We start from the raw sequence: 12,013 nt of genomic DNA on the forward strand, positions 1-12,013 counted from the left end.
AACACAGAACGAGGAATTCTCTCTCAGACATTGCCTTGAGTCCACTTGACGCTAACAATAAAATGGAGCATTCTTCAGTTATCCCTCTGATCTTCCACCTGCCTTCTCAAAGAAATGCTTGGGGATTCAGAAGGCAAAAAATAAGTTTTTCCAGTATTAACAGTTCTGTGTCATGGTGCACCCAGAATGACAGAAAGTACAACAGAGATGCAAAGAAGAGCTTTCATACCAGAAAGCTTGTATGTTCTTATAACTCTGACAAATAAGGGAAATCACCTCACTCTGCAAACCTTGCCTCTCTTTAACATATACAGTGACTAGTAAAATACACGGTCAGTCTCCCTGCAGGCGGAGGGTGGGGTTTCTAAAGGTCCCATAGCTGTCAGTGGATCTATGACCAACTCCGCACAGGCTGAAAATGATGCCCAGTCTACCAACTGCTTTTGGATTTCCCTTAGAGAAGCTGCCAGAGCGCACTTCAGATATTTGCTCCGGGTACAGGATGGAAGTGTAACACCGTTTGCAAAGGAACGCAGAACAGTGCATAGCAAGCAATGATATTATTTTAACTTTGCTTATTTTCTCAATCCACAGCATATAGGAAATAAGCTGACAAATCTGTCAGTCTGTTCTGGGAGAAGCAACCAAAAACCTCAGTGAAGACGGTTCTGTCTGTCATAGCTACTAGATTTTCCTACAATTTTGTCTAGTGCCTCAAACAGCATTTCACTGCCATCTCTCGGCCGATGTTTAGATAACAGTTTATGTTCTATATGGGCACAAGAATAAATTGACATTAAAGAGACACTGAAAGAGAAGAAAACATACACGTTTCTCTTGCCAGGCAAATAAGAACAGACTAAAGTTCTACTTGAAAAGTCCAGTCTATACCTAAATCTTCCTGACTCAAGATTTACATTTGATTTTAGACATACATCTAAAAAGTCTGTATCAGGATTTAAATAAGGTCTAAAATACATATTTAATTCTAAATATTTATCTGTATCATCCATCCACATTCATTATTTTCCACAGTAGACATTAACTAATTTTTAAAACTATTTTATGTGATAGCATATATCTGATATCCTGAATTCAAGGAGATTTCATCCCCTTGATTGAAACAGTGTCAAAACATCAGCTGTGAGGAAAAACATATTAAAGTTCTTGTTCCTTTGAAGTATATAAAATACTAAATAATTTAAAATATATAGCAAATACCTACAAAAATAGGAGCATGGCCTAACACCACTTGTACATACAGGCAGTAAAGAGGTAGGAGAAAGCAGTTAACCACCAGTTTCAGGCGTATGGTGTTCACACGCTCTGTAATACAGCATCTTAGAGACCTAAGTGATCACTGGAACGCTTCAAGTAGTGACTCCAGGAAACATCATCAGGATTTTATTTTTGACAGCTACCACATAAAGACACAATATTAGTATAAAGACGTATCACCACCGACTGCTGGAAATGCTGTCCATACCAATGCTCACAAGCTCCTAACCAGTAGGATGCAACTCAAGTTTCCAGGTCTATAGCAGGCTATTTTAGTACCCAAGGTGCTCACCGTCTTTTTCAGAGTCCCTTCTTCCTACACGTGTTCTTTGTCTATAACGTTCCTTCGAATCTACAAAGCAAGGACCGGCATCCAAGCCTCCCACAACGTCGGGGAGTGCTTGAACAAGGATATTACCGAGGCAGCACGCACACACACAGAGCCACGCACTCACACTGAAAAGAGCAGCAACTTCTGCTCAGTTTTTGGAAGAGTGAGCACCTTTGCAAAAACAGACTGAGTCCCCTACAGAGGGAAGAACTTCTGCGTAGCACTGAGTTAGGTTTCTAGATACCTTTACCATGCCTTGGGGAGAGAGGAACTTCAGGTACTTAACTCAGTTGTGACATCTACTGTGAGATCACACCCCTAAATAATTCGAGAATGTACTCACAATGAAATAAGTGGCACTTAGGGGCTCTTCTAATGTTATCCATTTTTTCCATATCCACATGCAACAGTTTTCAGCTAAAATGTAAAATGCAAACTTAAGTTACTCCACAGTATTTGACATAGAAAATCTTGGTAAGTGCAGTATGACACGTAAAGTAACGTTCAGAAAACTGTCTTCAACTGTTCTTTCCTAGGGAGACACCAGACAAAGATCAATCCAGTAATAAGTCTCACAGAGCTCCAAACCTTACACCAGTGTAATTTACCATTACCCCATTTCAGTGAAAGGAAACAATTTGCACCAGTTGAAAGTCAGCCCATAAAATGTGTGCATTTACAACATGCTACAAAAGAACTACAACTGCTTGATGTTTTTAAAAAGCCCAGAGCTCTGGAATTATGAACACAATATTCAGATAAACAAGGTCACTGTCTGCTTGCTTGAAACACAGTTATTACAAATTTGACCTTTCTGTAGTAAGTGGTAATTTCAGTGAAAACAACTGTTCAGATCAGAAGGAAAGTGAAGTCAGTCATGTATCCGGCAATTCTGGTTTATGATGAGACTCCCAGCCCTAATTTAAAGGTCACCAACAATCCACTGAAAGCGAGATTTCTTCTCACTTTTTCCACATTTCCTGCAATGGCGTCAGGAGTGACTGCTCCACAGCAGCAATACTACACAACTGCCTGGCCAAGAACAAACTTCAACCCTTCCCTTCAGTACATATCATCATCTTATTAGGCCCATCAAAATTATCAATAAGAATCATCAGTAAGAATGCTGGTAGAATTATTTCACATATTTGTATTACACTATTTCTGTTAGTATTTGCACTTTGGTAACAAGCAGAGGAACTGAAGAGCTCACTATGCTAAGTGGTCTACATAAAGATTGGCCTGGAGGGTCACTCTTCTCTTCCCTCTCCCCAAAAGGGAGCCTACAAACTGGACTGAAACAATAACTGGCTGAAAGGCAGAGCTCAGAGGGTTGTGATCAGCGGCACAGTCTAGTTGGAGGCCTGCAGCTAGTGGTGTCACCCAGGGGACAGTACTGGGTCCAGTCTTGTTCAACTTAGTCACCAATGACCTAGAGGAAGGGACAGAGCGCAGCCTCAGCAAGTTTGCTGATGATACAAGACTAGGAGGAGTGGGTGATACATCAGAGGGCTGTGCTGCCTTTCAGAGAGACCTGGACAGGCTGGAGAGTTGGGCAGAGAGGAACCTCTTGAAGTTTAACGAAGGCAAGTGTAAAGTCCTTCACCTAGGGAGGAATAGCCCCATGCACCAACACAGGCTGGGGGATGACCTGCTGGAAAGCAGCTCTGCGGAGAAGGACCTGGAAGTCGTGGTGGATGACATGAGCCAGCAGTGTGCCCTTGTGGCCAAAGCAGCCAATGGTCTCCCGGGCTGCATTAGGAAGAGCATTGCCAGCAGGTCGAGGGAAGTGATCCTCCCCCTCGACTCAGCCCTGGTGACCCTGCCTGAGCTGGGCGGGTGGACTAGATGATCTCCAGAGGTGCCTTCCAACCTCAACCGTTCTGTGATTCTGTAATACGACGACACAAGGTAGCGAAAAGGACGACATGGGCTTAAAAACTAACAAAACAAACAACAACAAAAACATGCAGCAGCAGTGATGGCTAGTGCAGATTCCCAAGACTTTCAAGTGACTGTTTATCCATTGTTAACAACAAAATTAACAGCTGCCCAATCCAGTCAGACTTTGCACTGTAGCGCTCTTATCAGCAGCTTCGCTTTAGCGGATTACTTGTATGAAATTTCTAGAGTTCAGGTCAAGTTCAGAATAATTGTGATGTGAAACCTGTACAGCTTTTTTGTCATTAGCATGGCTTTTGTTTTTGTTGTTTTTCCCTCCAAATAAGAGCAGCACCCGCTCCTTCATCTTTGCCTAGCCAGCAGTTTGTGACATGGGCTGCACACGAAGGATACGCTTCATGGAGGTTAGCGTCAAAGGCAGATATTTATCAGCGAACATCATAAATCCTAAGTAGTAACTTCCTACGCAGGCACTTCCCAGTATCACCTTGGGATCCTCACATCTGCTGTTTTAGATTTGATTTGTGTATCTGGAAATACCTGCTGTGAGCTCCCTAACAGGGCTGGAGAACACCAGTGGGGAGTTCTTAACCTGTGGGATGCCAGAGTCTGGAAGCACGCAAAAAGCTGCTTGTGCTCTTAAACAAACCTGAAAAACTTCTTCAAACATTTACTTACCCCGGTACAGCTCTCTGCAGGAGAGCAATCCAAGCCCTTATTGAAGGCAGATAACAGGAACTCCGTAACCACACAGCACAGCTAAGCTATGAGCTTTCCCGAGACATGAGGGCTGGCTACTCTTCCTCTTCACTGAGCTTGACAAGCTCATTAGTGAGAAAGCTCCACCATGCCCCTGAGGAACCAGCCCCTTGCAGAGAAAAGGCTGTTAAAGGCCACCAGCAGTCTGGAGCAAGGGAAGGAAGGGTTTATCATTATCAGTGCAGCAGTGCACCAGCCAGTCTGGGTTTTTAGCTCCTGAGGGCTATTTCCCTCTTCAAAGAAAATGCTAAGTAAAAAGGTCTGCTGGTTGCTTTTAATTCCTGCATTTGTGTGCCTTCACAAGTAAGCCATTTGTACCTAATTGAAGCACCTAACAACCTCAATCTTCAGTTTGGACAATTACCATAGCAACAAGAAAAAAACAAGCATAGGGAAAAACTGCTACTGAGCGCAAGTGCACGTCTGCGTAATTGCAGAAGTTTAGTGCAGCTTTCGGATTGATGGGAAATGAGGGAGCCATTACAGTTCCTTGGTCCAATAAAAGCTGACTGGCTTTAAACATTAATAAAGGGTTTATATAAATGAAATTACTTTTATGTGTCCAAATACAAACCTATTTTCAAGCACGCTGTCATGTGAGCAGCCTCTGCCTTATGCCTTTCCCCCAGACTCTGCTACTCTGTGGAGAACACTGGTGGAGAATGACGCCAAATTTAAGTCTGTATCCAGGGAAATGAGCAGTTTTCATTCCATTCTGGTGAATTGAAAAATTTTAAGGCTACTATCCTGCCTCACTTAGGATAAATCTATTTCAAAACAGTCAAGATTTCCTCCTGGAAGGATTTATTGTGGATCCGCAAAAATCAGGATACACTGTTGCAACTCTGCATTTAACATTTTATGGTCTGCTGGGGGTGGGGGATCGTATGCTTCAGGGGCCATCAAGGTTACCTTGTACTTGAGTTGAAAGCAACTAGAAACCGGCTGCTACTGGGCTTCCACCTCCCTCACGCCCCTTTCACCAGGTGAAGTGTGAAGAACAGGCGTGTCAATTATATGCCTGTTGTGCCTCAAAAAGAAAAAACCTCATATACTGTCTGTATAACCATATAGAAAGAAGCCTTCATTCAAGCAAAAATCCTTTTTTATCCCCCCCGTCCACCCCAAAAAAAGTATTACGCTGCGATGGGAGCCAGCAGGGGAATCACAGAGTTCAAATGTTCTTTTAAAATCTTCTTAAGATTTAAAATCCCCAAGACCCTCTGCCCAGCTCCCAAGCTATCTGCCCCACCATACCACTAGGGAGCCCAGGCCAGAGTTCTCCTTGTCCTTAACCAGGCAATAATATCGGCTTGGAAATGCTGCCCAACTGGACACAGTGCTCAGCAGCCTGCTCCAGCTGGCCAGGCTGGAGCAGGGGCTTGGACTGGATGATCTCCAGAGATCCCTGCCAGCCTCAGCCGTTTGCCAATTCTGAGACCTTTGGTATCAAAAGTTTTTTTCACATTTTGGTTTCTTACAGAAGTGATTTGCTGCCTCTTTTGTCCACCCTGTTCCCCCAGTGAACTGGAGCCAATCCTAGCGTATGATCCTTGTCTCCTGCCCAACACCACTCATTTATTTTCTGTTCTGTAGCTCAAAGCACCCAGCCAGGTATTTTTTCCCATATTGACTGCTGGATTACGTGAACTGCTGCCCTCTGCTGAATACGGAGCACACACAATAGTAGCACCGTGCCCAGCTCCTTCAGCACCCTGAGTGGCTTTACGCTACGTTTTTGTTAAAAAGCCCATAAAATCCACTTCCACCACCTTCCAATGACAACAGTGCTGCTGGTGCGTATTAACCGACTCGCGCTGCACAACACCCTATTGTAGTCAGCTCATTTTATATGGATGAGCATTTCAAAGCAGTCAGTGTTACAATAAACCATGATGACAGCAGGCTGGAGATGACTTAGAAACACATTCAGGGACTGTCCTTTTCACAGAGCACTGCAGCTGGTTGCGACCAGCAGCGCTGACCTTATCAAACAAATCCTGCCGTTCTTCTCTCCTACCAGTAGCTGCTGTTCCTGCATTGCAAAAATAATCTGGGCAAGTAATTGGCCACAACAGAAGACAGATAATTATGTTCAAAAACCTGGTGGTAAAGCAGTGATTTCAGCTTCTCAGACAGACAGCAATTTTTCAGAGTGTATCCCAAACAGTTCTCATGGGAAAATAACACTATAGTTTCTCCAGCTAGACCCTCTCTACTCAAATAATTTCTGAACACTTTATTGATCCAGTACCTTACTTGTTTTAGGAATGGCTAAGAATGGGAGAGGTTGTTACAGATTATTTGGATTCTATTCCTTAACTTTTACAGCCCTTTATTTTCAATAATACAGAACAAGCCTTGAGAGGAAACCAATATTACAAATTCGGTCACCAGAAGTGAGCTGACATCTAAGCAGATTTTTTCATACCTTAAAATGCCATACATTCACTTTTTCATTCCTCAACACACACAAAAAGAGAGGGGGGGGGGAGGGAGGGAGGGAGAACAAACTCCTTCAGAAGCTGCAGGCTTCATTTGAGAGCATGATTTTGCAGTACACATTCACAGCCCCAGCTCTGAAGACCTTAGAGAAGCCACAAGAGCTTCTCTGAGGAGAAACTAGTGGCTGAGGTCAAACAGAAATCACATTTGTTTACTCTCTGAGTATCCACCAGGTCATTCTTCTTGCTACAGGGAGTTTGCACACACAGTACTCTCACTTACATGAGACTTCGGCATGCTCAAAGAGTACAGAGTTGGACCACTTTTCAACAACATTTAAATGACTCCCAGTTATCCAGACTGCACTTGATTGTGAAACATTCAGAAAGACTGAGATGTACCTGAAAAACTTCATTTCATAAAACCTGTAAAAAGTGTTTTCCCCACAGAGATAGAACATTACAACAAAAATTGAGAAGTTACATCAGAATTAATAATTTTGAAAGGCAATTAAATCCTAAGCAACTGGAATATTGCATAAAGTAACTGGTTTTCTTTAAGACATTTTTCATTCTTTTTTCTTTCCTATTTTTTCTTCTCTTTTAGAAGGAATATTTAGAAGAGCTGAAGCATTATGCCTTTGAGATAAATTGTATTTAAAGGTTACAGTGCAAAAGCAGACAGTAATCCTACACAAGATGGCTTATTAATTGTCCTAATTATGTACATGCTCATAAACTTTTCCCATATACTTTGATGAGGGAAACTGATTTACCAGCCGAGTGAGATACTACATTAAATACCTATTTCTTTCTTTATACTGCTCTTCCACTCTTACAAGCATTGTTTGACTGCATGCCATGCTGAATTATTATTCTGTAATCATTAATTTCAGTGATTTATTTTGCTGTTACAGCACATACAGTTAACATTAATCTCTATTTTTTTTTAATTTCACCTTTATGTTTTCTGTTGTCATATCAACAAGGGAAAATAGGAGATTTTATTTAAACCAGAGAACAGTTATGTAGCAGCAGGATAAGATGAGGGACTTTTTTATTCTTGCCAAAGACACGTCTTTCTTGACAGTGCAAATACAAGAAATTGAAAACTACAATCCTTCTGAAATAAATAGCGAAGAATCCTCATTTCAAAAGCCTTGCAAAACATTAAGCAAATTTAGCTTGGGGCGGGGGGATTTTCTTATTGTCAAATCATTTAACAAAGGACATGGTACAGACCAAGATGCTGTGTGTGACAAGAACTGGAAGGACTTGTTCCACAGTCCATCATGTCTGACTCAGTATTCACTGAAGATAAAATCTTGGATTTTATTCACACAGAGCAGTGTAGTTTTCATCAACCTTACCTTATGTGCGTTTTTAGAGGACTTGCATTGCAACAGTTCTTGGGAGATGCTAACTGGTAAGACGCAGCCTAATTAACACTGTGCTTTCAAAGCGCATTGAGTTCACTTCCCATTCAGTACAGTAACATTTATGTACCAATCTCTATGGCCTGGAAGAGCACCATAGCACTTGCCAAGACCAAACTGTACACTTCCCTCTACAGCTACACTGATCTGGGGCCATACTGACCAGATGTCTGTCTTAGAAACATGGCTGATACACAGCATGTGTGTCTGAAGATGCCTGAAGTCAGTATGACACACTATAGAATTGACAGCAAGCCACTGAAAAGACCCACTACAGCAGGAATATCTACACAGGCACTAGAAAAGCCATGTCTGAGCAAGGCCACTGCCAGCAATGAGAGATCAAGAGCAAGAAGCAGATTTTTTTTTTTTAAAGGAAGCCAAAGAAAAACATGATGAGACTTGGTCAAAATACATTTTTATCACGCTATATTTTATGGGGACTAGAGATGAGGCAATCAAAGTCATGAAGGATATTCCAAAAGTGACAAGGATTCTGACTGGTAAGAAAAGGAAAGAAAGAGAACGTACTGCCTCACCCAGTATCTAGAAACTTTACTCAATATAAGAGTGAAGTAGACCAGGAGAACACCAACAGAGGCATCTAGCTTCACAACTCTGAGAAAAGGACTTCTATAGTCCTTAGGGACAAATTAAGCTTACAAGTGAATCAAATACTCAAATATTAAGTGTGTATATATACACATACTCGGAATGTATTCCTGTACAGGGGTACTCACCAAAATACTGAGATGCAACCTTGGTGTGTGCTTCTCCCCTAAACACGCACCACTGTCATATCCCAGTGCATGGCGGTGACAAATTAAGCAGCCCCAGTTTCCTGACTTTCAGTCCAAAACAAGCACCCTTTCCCCAACAGGGCTCACTGCATCAGGGAACCATGCAAGTATTTTTCTGTACTCTTAATCCTGGAAAGAGTTAATAAAGAAGCATTTCTAAGTTAAATGGGAGTAAAAAAAATACCTGATTCCACAAGAACTAAATTACTTTTCTTACTTTAACAGCAATACCTAAGCCAAAGCAGTCCTTAAGGACACCATCTTCCCAGTGACTGCCAAATCAGAAGGATAAATAAAAAAAACAAAGGGCATATTTGGAGAACTCATGTTTTTTTTTTTTTTTTTAAATACTGAAAATTTCTTTCATTTTAATTAAAGGCTCATGCAAAAAGTAGAAGTGCTATAAAAGTTCAACTACTAAACATGAAGTACAGTCCCCACAAATATTTCAATATATTCAAGCAGTATTTTACAAAATTCACATGAAATTACATACAGCATAAAGTCTGACCACATTTTGTATATAATCTAGATTTTAAATACAAAGTAACTGTATACAATAAATATCAACTAAACTGCACAAATACCACATCTGTTACAATATACAAAACACTGACTGAATTTAATAACAATGTTATGACCTTTAACAAAACAAAAGGTTAAGCAAAGAGGAAGCGGGGGGGGAGCAACCACAGGCTGCATACAACAGGATGAAAATAAGGCTCCCACACAGAGTCCCACAAAAGTAGTTTCCAAATATTGAAGTCCTAATACTTCTTCAAGATTTTCATAAAATTTCACAGAACGATTGTGAAATATTTCTTATGAGACTTCAGAAGTACTTCGAGGTTCTCTTGACATATTTATCAAATACCCTTCAAAATTATGTAAATGGTAAACATGTAATAAATGCGATATTATAGTAATTATAATATTTTATAATTAAAAATTTAAAGAGTACATGCCTATCTTCAGGAAGAAAAGAGTGCTTCCCCAGCCATGTGTCCCAGGAAAATGCCATTTGGGGAAAGGTATTTTTATGGCTGTCCATGGCCATCGCAAAGTATCTTAACCTCAGCTTTTCTACCCTTGGTCAGATGCTTTCTCCTCTCTAGCAGATATCAAGAAAGATAGAGGATGTAGTTATAATACACAGCAGTTGTTTGTAAGTCTCTAGCCTTATCATGAGACAAAAAAGACATCTGTCCTTTGGTCTCAAGTGAAATCTCCATAGAAATTTTAGGCAACAGTTAAACAGTCCTTTATGCGATCTAATCATTTTCTTAACCAGGGCTGAGAAAACAGTCATGTCACAAAGAAAAACAAGGCAAGGTGAGGGAAGCACCTTTGTTTAACCAAAACTTACTCCCCTACTCATTAAAGAAACCTGATGATCTCAGCATCACAAGCTTTTTCCAGGCAACCTACACTATGAACCTCTGCTGTGACCAGCCAAACCTCAGCGCTCAGATCAGTACTGTTCACTATATACAAACATACAACGCAAAGAATAAGAAAGTACATATTCCTGAGCGCTTCCATCACAACCTCCTCCGTGACTGCTCTGTGCACAGCAAACTGGCCACGACCCAGAGCGGCAGGATGCCGCTGTTACACAGTCAGCAGCAACAGGAGATATTTAAGCTTGACCTCAGCTTCAGCTGTGTGAATTCCACAACACATGGAGGTCAAAAACAGAATAAAGTATCATGAGATACCCACCTGAAACAGCCAGAAAAGCACTTGCTATGTGAAAACAGTAACTTGGAGTGCAGTCAAATTTTTGGTTGTGAAGACACTGGAGGAGCAGCCTGATGAATATGCAACAGTTAATGCACCACACTAACCATGAACCACCCTGCATAGACAAAGGTGAAAGAAACCTCATAACAAACATTTCTTTGGTGAAAAACAGCCCAACAAATCTACATGGAAGCTATCTCAGCTCCCTTTACTCATTTCCCGTGAATCCTGGTGCGTACAGTTCTGTCTCGGGGAAGCCACTGAAAAGGAGAATCATGTTAAGTAAAACTGTGAACCCACTTCTGGGTACAGTCCCTTGAAAACATCCATTATATGTGTAGCCCACCAGAGACCTGAATGGCATGCAAATACATTTACTTCATCTATACAGGGCATGCTAGAGGTCACCAGTGTCAAATGAAGTTTTCACATGCAAGGCAGATGTGGAGCACAGAGCAGAAGTTTGATGTACACTTCAAAGGGAAGACATTCCTCCAGTCTGCAAGGCAATTCTATGTCTCACTTAGTAATGAGTTTCTTTTGAAGAAATACTGCTACACAGGCATCTATTTAACTGGAATGCTGATATACAGCATTCTCTATTAAGAATAATATGATAATATAGTCAGGACAGATTCCCTAGAAAACGTTACAATACTTTTAGACAGTGGACAGGTGATCCATCTAGCCTTTGTAAGTGGCTCACCCAGTGTTGTCAAGCCACAACACAATATAGATATGAATTTATTCAGCTGACATACATCCTGAGAATAATTTTCACTCAAGTATGCTGTTACTAATCAAGATACAATTTCCACGGCAAGATCTGAACTGCTCCTATTGTTCTGTTTGTTTTGTTTACATCTGAGGATATGACAAAATTTTATTAGGTCATATAACTTTTTCACTCATATAAAAGTTGAGATCTTGTGAGTGTGCTGTGTATTGGAGCATGTGAGTGAGCTGCGTATTGGAAAAAGAGATTTATGGTCCATAATCCTAGCGATGCTGCAAGAACATTGTCCCAAAGACAGGATATGATGGGAGATGAAATGGAAAGACCTGCGATAATCAAGAGAACTAGCTCTACCACTGGTCAACTCATTTTGTGCGTTTCTGCCTCAGTCTTTTTTTTTTTTTTTTTTTTAATCTGTAAAACAAGGGAAGCAAAGTTCATCTATCTTTGCAAAGCACTGAGATATTTTGATAAACTACGCCACTTAAACACAGCATCTTCCAAGGTCAGTCTCCTTTGTGCAGCTAAGGCATACTTAAATAAACCAATCTTCAACTTTTCCTTCTTTGGATTTATAAATATGA

Source organism: Dromaius novaehollandiae, chromosome 12, assembly GCF_036370855.1.
Source record: "Dromaius novaehollandiae isolate bDroNov1 chromosome 12, bDroNov1.hap1, whole genome shotgun sequence".
NCBI lineage: Eukaryota > Metazoa > Chordata > Aves > Casuariiformes > Dromaiidae > Dromaius > Dromaius novaehollandiae.